At 45.6% G+C, this 12,737-nt stretch overlaps 1 protein-coding gene across 1 annotated transcript in view; it reads left to right on the forward strand.

Moving 5' to 3' along the window:
• The first annotated feature begins 732 nt into the window (after positions 1-732).
• The window catches only part of TRIM2 (tripartite motif containing 2), a 460,803-nt gene continuing 448,798 nt past the window's right edge, over positions 733-12,737 (forward strand). Inside the window, exon 1 of the mRNA XM_086962313.1 lies at positions 733-858. The gene's annotated coding sequence lies outside the window, so the exon portion shown is untranslated. The remainder of the gene's footprint in view (positions 859-12,737) is intronic.

The following is a 12,737-nucleotide window of genomic DNA, read 5'->3' on the forward strand; positions in this document are numbered from 1 at the left end:
GTGGAAACATTCCTCATGAGTTAACTACGGAATCTCGTAAAGTTATATTTTTGACACCTAGAAAAAAGGAAAACAGAGAATAGACTTGATGTTACGTATATGAAAAGAAGCGAGAAGATTGGACACTACCAACAACAGTGTATGATTAATCACACCCCATCTGTCTATGTTACAAAAAAATCAAAGATGCACCCATAACGTGTAAAATGCCTTTCATACATGAATACATGTACACAAATGCTTTAAGAAAACATGAGACTACCCTTCGACCCCCAGACTGTAGTGCTCGGCCGTGTCTCTTTAAGAGTGCAGGTCACCGGTTGCAATGAGACTGGTAACTATCACATCTGAAGGCACCAAAAGGAATTGAAGATTAAATAGGATAATGAAAATAAGCAATTGTCCTTATTAACTAAATTGCCCCGGTTAAGATCTGCCTCTGAGATGCTCTTCCTGACTGTCAGTGCGTTTGTTTCTCTGTGCAGCCGGCTCAGCCTGGCACTTGCGTGTCTCCCTGGCTTTAGTTTTCATTCCCGCCCGCTCGCTGCTTCCTGTCTTCACCACACGCAGCTCCCTCTCCCAAGAACGAAACACAATCTCCTAAACAGCGGCCTGCTGGGGGGCGGGGTGCTGATTGGCTGGCGCGGTCCCCTGACAGGCCCGCCCCGCCCCCGCGGCTTCAGCTGACAGACATGCTGTTTGTGTTTGCGAGGCCGTCCTTCCCACCTGGCCGCCCCTCTCGCAGCTGCACTGGGAGCCGGTCTCTGGTGACCCGCGCCGGGCTGCAGCCAGGATCACAGAGGCTGCGTGGACCGGTCCCATGATGCCAGCCGTGCCAAGCCACACCATGGAGCACCGGTGAGTGGGAATTTATGCAAGTGACTTTAATTATTAATTGTCATCGCTAAAGCTGCGTGAGACATGCTGGCTGTGCAGTTGTGCAAGGTGTGTTTAAAATGTTGTATCTTGCTTGCTGAGAACCAGGCTTCGCAGCTAATGCTTGGAGAGAGCTCGAGCGCATACTGTTTGCAGGCTGTTTTGAGGCAATATTGCTGCTGATGTAACTTCAGGGACATATGCTTTCGCTTCTAGAGGCAGACTGCAATAGATATTTTATAATCTAATATTCACAGTAAAAAAACGAAACGAAAGGACCAATTCATCTTGCAAATCGAAAGCCTACTTTCTCGGTTAGGGCCACAGATGACCGAGTTGATGTTTTTAAAGTTGTTGCACTTATGCTTGCTTATGCCTAGAAGCAATTGAGACTTTTGAACATTGGTCTGTCATGAGCCCTACAGAGCCGCTTACAGGAAAGCGATCTGCGATTTACTGATAGTTTATACACATTTTGTGCAAACATTTGCGTACTTTACTCTGTTGTAATTTTGGACCAAGATTTACAGCGACATCCATTCGCGCAAGAACTCACTGTCCACTACTACTTTCTTAGTTAGCAAGAAAGGCCACTTTATTAAGACAGGTGTGAAAAAAACGTCTGAACCAATATATTTCAATTATTTATTTAATAAACCAAATTCCTTCAGCTTAACTAAGCATCCTTACTAAAGAGTAAACCCCCCACCAAGTTAACTGGAACAAACCTAGAAGCAACTGACTCTTGTAAATACCCCCCTCCTTTCCTTTAACTGCCCTTTGAGGATGGACTAACCCGCTCCAGGCTGCCCACCCCCCATTAAAACCCGCCTACGAACTAAGAAGTAAAAAATAAACCTGTCTTAGCGTGGCAAGCTTACAGACAACTAAGTTAGTACCTAAAACACTTAAAAAGGCTTAAAGGAAAAAAGAGGGAATGGTGGGTGGGGCAAAAACAAATGGTACTACCCCCCCCCCGCCGGCACAGTCCCCTTCCCGCTCACTCTACCCCTACTTAAGCCCTCCGGCCCTCCCTCTAGCTAATTGCCACCTGCCCCCGTGGCCAGCCCTCGCACGAACCTACCCAGGGAGAGAGCGGCTCGGGCGCAGCTCTCCCTGGGTCCCCCCTTCGGACATTTTTTGCATTGGTCAGTGGATGCTGTTGTCAGTCTTCCACTTGGGTATTGAAGATAGCTCAGCAAAATTCCAGCAGCTTCCTTGCATTCAACGCCTCGGCAGGGTTAGTAAGCGCTACAAGGGCGTAGTCCGTTCTAAAATATACCACTAAAGCTAGATAGATAGATAGATAGATAGATAGATATTTTGCACTCAGCTCCGTACTGTTGATCCTGAATAAAACAATAAAGAACATTATTTAATGGAAAAGTGCTGCCACAGCAGTCAACCAGGCTAGGGCAGAAGGGAGTGGGTTCCCTCTTGAAGTACTCTGCTGACAGCATGAGAAAGTGGGGATGTTCTGCAGAGATGAATTTACGATTGAAAACGTTGTGGAGAAGGTGGGTTTAGAAGGTTGACTCCAGAAAAAGTGAACATACAATATTAACAACTCCAGTCTTGGCTTCTCAATGAATGGATTTTTAACAGCGGAAGGTTGTGCTGATGTAAAGTGTGTACAGCTCATATTGTAGACATATAATTCCTATCTTGGATGTGAGGACTTGAACCTTTAAAGGAGCCAGAAAACGTATCAATGTTGTAGTGAGTAAGCAGGTTCCTTCCAACAAACAAGGTCCAAGAAAAAGGACAAGCTCTTGACTGAGGTCATACTAGCTGAAAATAAGCTCATACCTGTAAGCATCTCCTCCGGGACAGATTCTCATTCTTCCTATTGTAGATGTGCATATAAAGTCTAAGAATAACAGACTTCTGAAAGAATTGTAGGTTAGTAAAAAGTACACTAACTCCCCCCCCCCCCCACTGCCATTTTTGCTGCCTTGAGCACTGATATACATTCTCACCAAATCTATAGCTCGCACCAACATTTATTTTGCCTGAAATAGTCTAAATTCTTTCTGAAACAATAGTACTCAGTTCATCTACCTTAGAAGGATGAAAGGTTAGGACATAACTGTCAGGTTTCAAATCTGTTCTTTAATGTGGTATTAATTACTTGGCTACCACATAGTGGCCTCTAGGCCCTTAAACACCTCTTAATCTTAAGGTACCCAGACAAAGCCTCACTAAGTACACAGTGATGTCTTTCTTTTCCTCTGAATCGCAGAATGATAATGAGTGTCCAGGGTGGCCCGTAAAATTTGGTTTGATGGATTGGTCATTTAAATGGAAAGGACCCACCTCCAATGTAACCCCTGTGGAAGTGGGGAACCACACCTGGTGTCTCTGATGCTGGCCACAATGTCCATGCCTGGTTAAGGTCAAGCAAGAATGACCTGAGTAATAGGCCTTGAACTCAACCCACCTACAAAACTGGAGGCAGTAGTAGGAGTGCAAGATTGGTTTCTACACTTTGCTCCCACAAACTGCTGCATTCTAAATATTCCAAAGGGCTTAATCAGATATTTCAGGCGCAACAGTGAAAACTTGATCAGTATAGAGACTTAGAATAATTGTATGATTACATTTTTTTTTCGATGGATACAGAAAAAAAAAAACATTTTCTTAAAGATTTTGGTTGAGAAAAGTCCAAAGAGACTGCAGTAGTTTGATGATTGACAATTTAAAAAATGCTTATTCACAACGAAAGGGATATGTGAGTATTGCTTATGACTGTGATTGATAGTTGAGCGTTCAGTGGCCATCCCTATTTCCACTCACCAAAACTTTGTCTCTATTTTTGTTGAATTTGAGGCAATTCGCTTTGATTGCATTACAAAAAGCAAATGTTAGCTTTGGGAGTGATTAAGATCACCACCTCGTCCAAAATGACTTCTTTCTCACAATCATTGTTTTAATGAGAAAACGTAATGGTGCCATCAGTGCTGTTAAAATGCAACTATAGAAGATTGGATATAGGGAAGAGCCATTCAGCGCCCCCAACTGAAGGGGCACTTGTTTTCCTTGAGAACCTTCATAGGTTAAGATGTATATGGATCTTTTAGGGTTCTACACAGGGATTGCTGTTAATCAACTCACTGTGTTTATTCAGCGGCAATAACTCGATAGAATGCATACCCAATGATGGAGGCACCGAGAAGAGAACGTGCATAATGCCCTGGCTTGGTGTTAGGTCGAGGACTGGCAAGAGATGTACTTATCACCCCCACCCTAAATTAAACACAATCTACAAGGCTGGCGACGGTGCATTGGGACTGCAACTGCCGCCCCTAAAGGTAGGGGCGAGAGGGAAGCATTCAGTCTGAGTTACAGACAACTTCACAAGAGAAATTGTTGCATCCGCACTCCTGTCTTTGAAATATTACATTTTTTGTAGAAAGAAACAGGATATGTGCCCTGTGCTGAATGGGTCTTTTTAGTAGTACTTTCACAACTGCAGTATAGGTACAGGGCCGTGCCACCCAGGGCACTTCCTGCTTCCTATTTCCTGTTTACTTGCAGAATTGCATCTACATGTTACCAGCCCGAGGAGAGGAGTCACTTTCCCTGGCTGTCGAACAACGAGACATTCATCACTGTCACTGGCCCGTAGAGATGTCCCTCACTAACACTGTGAAATTCGGGGAGGGCAGGAGAGAGAGGATGTACTACAGGCAGCTCTTGGCAGACTCCTAGTTCTTGCAGCCCATTGGTCATTTAACAGCTCAAAAAATCTCCACACTCGGGCATACTGTGGCGCTCTAGTCAGGAACTAACTTCAGGCACTACAAGGGTTGCCAGATCTCCCTATATTGGAAGAGCTCCTTGTGTCCAGCCCTGTTTTTATAATAACAGATTTGTATTTATTTATCAGATGCATTCGTAAAATTGGTTCAATTGAAGCAAGCAACTACCAGAGTCAATCACCATTACATTTAATGTAGGGCAATCATTAATTTAATGTAAAGGGGCAGGTACTGTCCGGTACTGAGTACACGCACTTCTTTAATTTGAAAGGGCGAGTGCCTGCACTTCTCAGCAATTCTTCATACATTTAATGGGAGACTATGGGCACTTCTCAAGAGCTAACAGGTACTCTAAAGAGTGAGTACCTGCACTTTTATATTTCCATTTAAATCACTGACTACGGTGCATTAATTTGTCAGATGAAAACATAGGACTAGAAACCAACTGACCCAGTTTTTAGTGTTCTTTGCGATGAACACTGAGCACCTGTTATGGCTTTAAGGCCAAATAGATGGTACTCTGTTCCTTCTGTGTTCTTTGGAGCATGGAGTTTCCATAGCTTTTGAGTTGCATACTGGCTGGCTAGGGACGCTTGGCTTGGTACTTAATAAAGTCTACATATTTCCCATGGACTGTACCATGTACGATTCCACAACATCACCCTACCTGGGGACGAGCGTATGGGGGCCATTGGTAAGGCCATGGGAGTGCGAATTGGAGGAAAGTGGCGAGCAGAGGTCAAAGAAGAGGCAGCAAGGAGAAAACTGTGTTGCAGGAGGTGGAAATCTTCGGGGAATAAGGGCTGAGACCTACAAAGGTTTTCTCCAGAGCAGTATGAGAACAGGGATGCCAAAATCCGTAGGAAGAAAAGGCTGAATAAGAAAGGAGATGAGGTCAAAGGCAAGAAAAGCAGATAGCCTTTGCGGACGCTAACTGATGACTCTATTTTGTTGCGTCTCCATGATTCCGCCCAATCGTAGGCTTTACTTTACAGCAAATTGTAAGTGGAGATTTTGAGATTTGTAATCTGCGTTCACTTTCTTGGACAGAAGTGCCAGATTATAATGCTTTGTAAATGCAAGCCACGTGTACTAATTGCTCGGTGTCCTCGGTAAGAATGTCGTTTGGTAAGATGGATAAATCAGTGAATAAATAAACGGACAGATGAATGAACAGATGGGCAGATCAGCCAGTAGACAGATGGACATATTGAGATGCTGGGCTAGGAACGAAATCCTAGCTACTTTACTGGAGATGATTCTGAATTGGATACATTCCTTCAGGGATGTTTGCCTCCCTATGTTGTGAAAGACTGCACTGCCTTACAGTGGACTTTGTTTGTCACTCCACTCCTCATTGTGTCAAGGCTTACTGACCCAAACTAAAAACATGTATTGACAAGTAACGCATAAGTGCACTGTACTTTCACATGACCAAGATTACGAGGAATACAGTCTTATTCTTGCCGTCTGCAAAATAATGTAGACCTTTCTTCTTGCTCCTAACATCACCAAAACTGGACTTACTAAAGCCCAGTTGTTGATATGCCTAGTCATAGATTGTACTTGTGTTGATATAGCGGCAGTCAGCATCATTAGAGTCAAACTGTTGTATTGATCTTACAGGAGTATCGCAGTGAGCAGGCACTTACAAGTGTCTTCGTTTTTCTGCCAGTGTTAGTGTGTTCATTGCTGTGCATACTAGGCTTGACACATTAATCTTTTTTAATGTCACTGAGGTTGACCCAGTGAGATAGACTGATGTTTAGGGGGAGGATTTAGAGGTCAGGTATATGTTGGAGTGTTCCTAATCCAACATCACCTCGTAGAAGGAAAGCTTGAATGACTCTTAGTCTCTGTGTGGTAATGTGAAGTCCAGACAGATTGTTGAGTTCAAGATGATTTATTGTAGATATGTAGATGAGCCCCACCAGGAGCAGCCAGCATGCTGCTGAGACCCATCACAACTGTGGCTTTTCTTTACAGACACCAAACATTCCCTGATACATCATCATCCTGCAACATTCCACTGGCGGAGCATGTGGTGGAAAATGGCATTCACATGCATGGACAGTAAACCAGGATACTACATATCTCCCTTTCTTCTATAACACAACAAATAAGATAGAAACCAAAGGAAGATCATGAAAGCACCAATCCTTACCTCCAGACACACCCAATGGCCAGCCAGGTATGGCAGGAGGCAATGTACAGCATGAGAAATAAAGAAAACAGAGAAGAGAATTAATGATTACACTAACATCACTCATACTTCTCTGTAAACAACATAGCAATGGAAAATCGACAATGTAAAGTAATAAGGCTTAATGTAAACGGTGAAAAACAATTGAGAGAGGGACTAAACTCGTATAGAGACAACCTCGTAAAGAGGTCACACGTTGTGCACTGTAATAATGGGACTAAGATCCATATGGCACACACACTGTGAGTTAAAAAGGACAACCTAGACAACCTCATGTAGAGGCCACTTGACGTGCACCGTAATGGAACTAAATCCCATACTACACACACTGTGTGGAGTAATGGTATAATAGAAAATTGAACATGAACCTAAGACATACCCCGAAAAGGGAGGGAGGATAGCCATGGTCAGGTAAAGTATAAGGGTAAGTACCCATGACATATACTTGGAAATAGATTTGAAACCGTGAGTAGTACAAATGGGCAAATGTACATAGAGTAAATGGGACTAACACCCATTGCTATGCCCACGTAGGGAATACTGCACACATGCATGTAAATCAAGATAATCAACCTCTTGAGAGAGTGTACCTAGGGTCCATATATGTACCCCGTTGAGCTAAATCGAAATAAAACAACATACAATCCTGTGAAGGATAAAACTTGAGGAAACAGTAACATTATAAAATGTGCAACAAGCCCAAACATAGATGCATATAGTAAAACAGGCTTAACCTACCATTTGCATTAAAATTTGATTTGAAGAGAGTTACAACTATGTGTGAACCTGTCACCGTATACATATGACACACAGCAATGTGGAAAGACAGATAAATGTGGAAGAAAAAACTACAGATCACCAGTGACTTAGACATATATGACGTGGCATTGAATGAGACCCCCACGATGTTGGCACACCACAAAAGGATGTTACTTTTAATACATACATTGTTTGCAATATTGGTGATAGATAAAATAACTTGCACCTCCATTTTGGATCGCAAGAAAGTCAATGGTGTGCCTGTCACCGCGATATTGTGAGGCAGGCGTGCTAGAAAAAAAACAGCTGTACAAGGTAGAATCTGGCTACCTTTTGAAAATACAGTGCACTGGTGCACAGAAAACCTCGACTGATTGAAGGGCATCCATGGTTTGAAAAAAAACAATGAAACAGTGCTCCGAGATGCATTAAAATTACAGTAGTGCTTGTCGAGGTATGTATCAAGTAAATTAAAGTTGACGAAAACGGACATCTTTGTAAAGATCTGCGCTTGTGACAGCCCCTCGACTGTGCACTGTTTTCAGTCATGCCAAAACACAAGAAATAAAGTGAAAAAAAAACCTGTAGCTTCATGGTGCAGCCAAAAATCACGTCGTGACGATCCCGGTCAACTTCAACTTGCCGATAACTTTATTGTCAGCGAACAGAACATGGTTGTCAAGATAAACACCATTCCGTGGTTGGCAAATACTTGGAAGAAAGAATGCTTAGTGGCACAGGTCCTTAGTAGAAGTATTCATCCACAAAATGGCGCACGTTATGTACGTTGTGCCGGATGACTCCAGACGTTCTCAAGCAGCAAAACGTTGCCGCGCAGCAGCACAAACGCGGAAAGAGAGACTCGAGACAATGGAAGATTCTCCATAGATGCAGGTAGGGTTGAGAGTGCAAACAGCAGACTCGCACCACAGTTTTGGAATACTGGGAAGCTGTTGAACTGCCCAAGTTGTTCCACGGTATGAAACCCAATAAAACTTGCCTGTAACATGCGTAATAGATTCACTGGACCAAATCTATGAAGAGACTTGTGTGTGGCATTCACAGGAAAGTGCAAGATTGAAACACCGTGCAAGACGAAACACCACTACGCCAAACACGCAACACCCAGGGGGAAAGACATTGCATAAGGGTGCATACTACTCCCAGTAAAGAATGCCTCCGGAACAGCACAGCTGATTCTTTAATTATCGTTTCTTTCTATGGCAGTGTAATAAATGGCAGTAGCAACCATGTCAAACCCACACATTAATTGGTGCAGGTTGCTCTACCCCAGACACTCCAAATGCCCTTAAACATCTCAAACTGTTATCCTACCTAAGACAGAGATTTTGCAGCCGGATTGCAGGTGGATCACCTGAGGCGCAAAATCGCCCTTCTCCGATCTTGCATCGCAGAGAGATGAGCTGCGACGTCCCTGCACTGAATATGCTAAGATGGCTCCTGGGGTACTGTGAGTCCGCACCAGGTGGTCGAGAGAAATGCTCGGCGATGCAGCTGACCTCCGTTTATCCAGCTGACAGTGCCCCCCCCTCAAAAAGTGAAATGCACCTTTCATGGCTCCTGCTTGCTGATCCGAGAGAACGGCCTTGCGGCATACAGAGCACAAGATGGCGGCCCGGATCGATCTGCACTCGCAGTGGTGGAGAAGATGTGTGGTAGCAAGTGATCACACACCTCGGCTTGGCGGTGGCCGGCCGGGACATTGATACTGGAGCGCGTACTGCCGAGACAAGACGGCGCAATCAGGCGGATTGCAGTGGTCCGATTGGGAGATTCGTTCCGGCAGCAGAGTGAGTTTGCGGCCACAGATTAGGTGAGACACAGCGGGAACCGAAACTGCGGGCACACATCCATGACAACAAATGGCCCAACGGCGGCGGGAGCTCCCTCCTTCCCTGTGTTGCGGTGGGTTCGAGGGAGTGAGAAGTATTTTTGAGCGCTCCCGGATGCTCTCTCAAGACGCTATATGCAGGGGCTGTGTGGATCGCGTGCTATGGCAGCAGTCCAGTGTCGGGGGAAACAGCGGGATGCAGCGTTGTAGTGCATTACGTGATGTAAAGAACTGCCATGTAAGATAGGTGTGACTCTGTATTCGCTTTCTTAGGGGCCAGTGTGAACAGCACCACTGGAGCTGCGTAAACATTATTGTGTGGGAAGGCTGCGAGGGAGTGGAGGCAGATGGCCATCAGCAGTGCAGTGTACTCAGCAGGGAGGGAATAGGCCGCACTGCAGACAGATACTGAACTGAGCCTGAGTGGTCATGCTGAGCTCTGTTACCTGAAATCTGGGAGGAGCTGTGACCCACAAAGGATGCCCATACTTCCAATGAGAGGGGCTGCGAGTTCAGTGACTGCGCCAGTAACCAGTAAAGACAATAGGCGAGTAGAACTCCCCAAAATCACTGGAGGCCACGAGGTGAGCACGAACGGCAGACCCTGCTGGGGGGGGGGGGAGGGGCCCAGAGCTGCGGCGACCCTTATGACATTTGCCATCCTAGTGTCACATTAGTGTTAGGGGCCGCAGAAACGTTTGCCCTACATTCTGCCAGGATCGTAGAATAGAGCTGGTAGATCCATGCCTGACCCTATGATGGCCATCGCTCAGGACATCCCCACAATGACAAGGCCAGCAAAACCAAGATCTAACAACTAACAGACGGCTCTGGCTATGGGCGAGAGATATCAAGAAGGAGCTCCTAGCCCACACCATTAAGCTATCTGCCCTGTGTCCTCAAAGAGGCGGGGATCAACGCCTAACACTTAGCGAACATCTAGGAGGAGGAGTCCGGAGTCTTGGGGGCCACAGGTAACGGAGCAACACCAAAAGAGGCCCCAAACCCCTTTGGAGAAAGCGCCTTCGATACACGAAGAACGAGGGGCGGTCAGAGGCTGACCGGACGGCGTTCAACTTATGCCACCTAAAAGAGCCACAAATATCAAGGTCTTGCAATTCTTCGCTGCTACCGTCACTAGGTAGAGAATGTGCCTGGGACGGGGGCGCCTGTTGGGACCCTGGGGTAGAGTAAACAGAGCAAAGAGGCAGCGATGGAGCAGAGGTGAACGACGGGTGTAAGCGACCACCACCTAATCAACGCACAATGATAATCTCTGAGTATACTCCTGATCTCCATCCTGACAGCGGAGTCCGAGCACTATGTCCGACGCCCGGTGGAGCTGCTCTGTTCAGCTATTGAAGAGATTGGCCTTGGTTCATCCCCTGACCGTCACCTACCCTGCCGGACTTTGTGCACAGTTTTTCTCCCCGTCTCCCTGTCTCGCCCACCCCCCTCATCGTATTTCTGTAACTCTGCTTTTTCCTTGTCTCCTATCTATCTATCTGTTCCCATTTAGCACTCTTTCGTTCTTTGTCTACTTCCTTTGCTCCCATCCCCTCTCACCTGAATCTTTCCCCTTGCCCGCTACACCGCCTAGCCCCCTGTCCTTTTGTGCCCTTTGACTAAGCCCTCCTTCTCCCCTTGTTGGGGAAAGATCCAATATATATACTCTGGAGTCTCAGCATAGCCGCTGAGAGAGTCCACAGTGCCAAGGGAGCCACTCACAGTTGAGGTATGGTATGGCACCCCTTGCCAAAGCACTCCCTCTCCCCTTTTTGGGGAAGGATCTAGTATGTAGGCCCTGGAGTCTCAGAGACCCCTCTGAGAGTGTCCACTGCACTTAGGGAGCCTTTCGGAACAGAGATGGGGAAATGATACCACTTCCCCTGGGATCACAGCTTACTGGCCTTTGGACGCAGCTTTGACTCATCTACCGGTTTGTGTTCCCGCCACCCTCCCCCTCCTCTTTCCATGCTGTGTCTCTCACCCTGCCCTCCTCTTTCCCTCCTCCATTCTCTGTCTACTTCCCCTGCTCTTACCACCCCTCCCCGGAATCTCTCCCCTTGCCTGCTTTTTCCCTTAAGTATATGTTCCTTTTTGTTTGTCTCGACCTTCTTGTAACTATGTTGCCAGGCTCTATTAACTGTGTAACCTTCGTAACCATGTAACCTGGAGTTATGGTCTGATACTCATGTAAAGTGCTCTGATACCTCCGGGTCTAGCCAGAGCTATATAAAACCTTTCAAATAAACAAATAATTACACCCGCTTCTTTGTCATACACCACATTCTACTCTGTACACCAACACCACCACACTCTCACTATATACTGCTTTGTACAACGGCACCGCCCTCCAACATTCATCATATGTATAATTCACCTACACCTCATATTCCAATCTAAACACCTGACTCTACCCCGCACATCAACCAAACACTACTGCTCAACATACATCCTACACATACATCCCAGCCACCTTCTAAATCCTACTCCCTCTACCACCTACTCTCTATCTAACCACCAACTCCCTACACAACCACATCAACATCCACCCATCCACACTCTGCAACATAAACTACATCTTAACCCAGGACACCCTATACTTTTACACATACGCCATAAACCATCAACATCCTACTAAGCTACTCCATACAGTACCACCAAAACCCTGCATTGCCACAGGCTCTCAACATTTTACACAACCATGTACATTGTCTGTACTTTTACAAGGCAAGGCAAGGTAAAACAGCTGTTTAGAGTGCCACATAGTGGCAGTGCCGAATTACTGTGCAACGCTGGAAAAAATTTGTTTTGAACTATATATGGGGAGCCCACCAGAAGGCAAGACTGTGTGGCACATTCATTGAGCAACACAAGGATATCTATAGGAAATATATGGGAAAGGCAGGCCTATTAGAGCAAATTGATAAAGTTTGAACTCTCACCTGCTTTTGACATCCAATGCCTGCAACACTGCCAGAACAACATCCAGGCCAGGATGCCCAGTTATTTGCCAATAACAACAAACAAGAATTAGTAGAAACCTTGCTCAATTACGTGAACTTTGACAGCTTGAACCCTGACTTTCTTCGAATGCCAAGTCTCTTGGATTCACCCTTGATACAAATCTCACCCTCAATGAACACATTACCAAAAAGCAAAAAATACCACGTTCCAGTTCTCTCTTCTAAAGAAAGTGAAGAAGTTTCTTCTAGAAAGCAACTTCAGAACTGCTGTTCAAGCTGCCATACTCTCACATTTGGATGGTGATAATGTCCTGCTC

Source organism: Lissotriton vulgaris, chromosome 3_1 (genome assembly GCF_964263255.1).
Source record: "Lissotriton vulgaris chromosome 3_1, aLisVul1.2, whole genome shotgun sequence".
NCBI lineage: Eukaryota > Metazoa > Chordata > Amphibia > Caudata > Salamandridae > Lissotriton > Lissotriton vulgaris.